Here is a 3,554-nt window from a genome sequence, read left to right on the forward strand (position 1 = left end):
TATACTCAATGGGGAAAATCTGAAAGCTTTTCCTCTAAGAACTGTAACAACACAAGTATGCCCACTCTTCCCACTTTTATTCAAAGTAGTATTGAAAGTCTTAGCTATAGCATTTAGGCAAGGGAAGGGAAAAAAAGTATCCAAATCAGAAAGGAATGAGTAAAACTGCTACTATTTGCAAACAATATGGTATCATATATAAAAAATTCTAAAGAATCTACAAAAAACCCCGCTACTACTAATAAATGAATTCACTAAAGTTGCAGGAAAAAAATCAACTTACAGAAATTTCATGTGTTTGTCTACAGTAATAATGAACTATCAGTGAAATTGAGAAAACAAACCATCTACAATTACATCAAAAAGAATAAAATACCTAAGATTAAAATTAACCAATGAGGTGAAAGATCTATATACTAAAAACTATAAGATACTGATGAAAGTGAATAAGACACAAATAAGTGGAAACATATTTTATGATCATGGTTTAGGAGAATTAAATTATTGTTAAAATGTCCATATTAAAAATAAAATAAAATATGCATATATCCAAAGCCATGTGCAGAATCAATCCCAAACTCAACAAAATTCCAATGGTATACTTCACTGCACTGGGACAAATAATTCTAAAAGTTTTATGGAACCACAAAAGACTCCAAACAGATTGAAAAAAAGTCTTGAAAAAGAAGAATAAAGCTGGAGGCATCACATTTCCTGAATTCAAACTATACTACAAAGCTATATTAAATAAAACAGTATGATATTGGTACCAAAAGAGACACACATATCAGTGGAACAGAATTGGGAGTTCAGAAGTAAACTCTCACGTATATTGATATATAGATATCACAAAGGAGCCAAGAACATACAAAGGATAAATGACGGTTTCGTCAATAAATGGTGCTAGGAAAGTTGGACAATCATTTGCAAAAAAAGTGCAACTAGAACACCATATCTTACACCATACATAATACACACAATTATCTTTTTTTTAATTTATTTTTTATTAGTGTTCAATTTACTAACATACAGAATAACCCCCAGTGCCCGTCACCCATTCACTCCCACCCCCCCCTTCTCCCCTTCCACCACCCCTAGTTCGTTTCCCAGAGTTAGCAGTCTTTACGTTCTGTCTCCCTTTCTGATATTTCCCACACATTTCTTCTCCCTTCCCTTATATTCCCTTTCACTATTATTTATATTCCCCAAATGAATGAGAACATATAATGTTTGTCCTTCACCGACTGACTTACTTCACTCAGCATAATCACACAATTATCTTATACCATACATAATATACATAATTCAAAATTTATTAAAGGCTTGAATGTAAAACCGAAAACCATTAAGTCCCTAGAAGAAAACATAGATAATAAGCTCCTAACTGCTCTTAGTGACATCCTTGTGTGTTTACTCCAATGACAAGGGGAAAAAAAGTAAAAGCAAATGAGACTACATGAAACTAAAAGACTCCTGCACAGCAAAGGAAACAAAAAAGCAACTCACTGAGTGGGAGAAAATATTTGTAAGCCATATGTTCAATAAAATGTTAATATTCAAAATACATAAAGAACTCATACAACTCAACAACAAAAATTAAACAACCCAATTAAAAAATGAGTAGATGATCTGAATAGACAAATCCTTCAAAGGAAACCTACAGATGGCCAGCAGGCAAAAAAACAAACAAAAGAAGTTCAATAACATTAATAGTGAAATGCAAATTAAAAGACCTCTAGCAGCCAAAGCAATCATGAAAAAAGAGAACAAAATTGGAGGTATCACAATGCCATATATCAAGGTATATTGCAATGCTGTAGTAATCAAAACACTTTGGTACTGGCACACACATGCACATACACACACATACACACACACATCAATGGAGAATAGGGAGCCAAGAAATAAACCCACAATTATATGGTCAACTAATCTCCAACAAAGAAGATAGGAATGTGTAATGGAAAAATGCAGTCTCATCAAAAAAATTATGCTGGGGGGCAACCTGGGTGGCTCAGTGGCTTAGAGCCTCCTTCAACCCAGGGTGTGATCCTGGAGACTCGGGATCGAGTCCCATGTCTGGCTCCCTCCATGGAGCCTGCCTCTCCCTCTGCCTGTGTTGTCTCTGCCTTTCTCTCTCTGTGTCTCTCATGAATAAATAAATAAAATCTTTTAAAAAATGATGCTGGGAAAACTGGACAGCAACATGCAAAAGAAAAAGAATGAATCTGGACCGTTTTTCACATCATAAAAGTAAATTTGAAATGGAATAAAGACTTGATGTGAATCCTGAAACTACAAAAATCCTAGAAGAGAGCCCAGGCAGTAATTTCTCCAGAATCAGCTGTGTTAACATTTTTCTAGATATGTCTCTTGAAGCAAAGGAGACAAAAGCAAAAATAGACTATTGATATTACATCAAAATGAAGTTTCTGCACAGTAAAAGAAATAATCAACCAAACTGAAAGACCACCTACTGAATGGAAGAAGATATTTGCAAGTGACCTATTCAGTAAAGTAATAGTATCCAAAATATATAAGGAACCTACACAAATTAATAATAATAATGATAATAATAATAATAATAATAATAATAATAATAATAGTGCAGCCTGGGTAGCTCAGCGGTTTAGTGTTGCCTTCAGCCCAGGGCATGATCCTGGAAACCCAGGATGGAGTCCCATGTCGGGCTCCCTGCAGGGAGCCTGCCTCTCCCTCTGCCTGTGCCTCTGCCTCTCTCTCTCTCTCTCTCCCTGTCTGTGTCTCTCATAATTAAATAAATAAAATATTTGAAAATAAATAATAATAATAATAATAATAATAATAAATCTGATTTTAAAAGAGCATAAGACATTAACATCTTTCCAAAGACATACAGATGGCCAACAAACACGTGAAAAGGTCCTCAACATCTCTCATAATCAAGGGAATAAAGATCAAAACCACAATGAGATATCATCTCACAGCTGCTAGGATGGCTAAATTCAACAACACAAGAAACAAGTACTGGTGAGGTTGTAAGAGGAAAAAGGCCTCTCATGAACTGTTGGTAGAAATGTAAGCTGCTGCAGTCATTGTGGGGAAAAAAGTATTGAGGTTCCTCATAAAATTTAAAGTAAAATTACCTAAGATCTAGTACTTGCACTACAAAAGAGTATTTACCCAAAGAATATAAAAACACTAATTTGAAAATATATATGTACCCCATGTTTATTGTATCATTTACAATAGCTCAACTATGGAAGCAGCCCAGGTATCTGTAAACCCATCAATAGATGAATGGATAAAGAAGATATGATTATCTATCTATCTATCTATCTATCTATCTATCTATCTATCATATCTATCTATCATCTATCTATAGATAGATAGATATGGATATATTTGAGTAATATTCCATCATATTATATATCTTGCCTTTTGCAACAACACGGATGGATGCTAAGTGAAATAAGTCAGAGAAAGACAAACACCATGATTTCACTCATATGTGGAATTTAAGAAACAAAATAAATGAAAAATGAGAGAGGGAGAGAGAAGGAGATAGAAACCAA

This window comes from Canis lupus, chromosome 31, assembly GCF_003254725.2.
Source record: "Canis lupus dingo isolate Sandy chromosome 31, ASM325472v2, whole genome shotgun sequence".
NCBI lineage: Eukaryota > Metazoa > Chordata > Mammalia > Carnivora > Canidae > Canis > Canis lupus.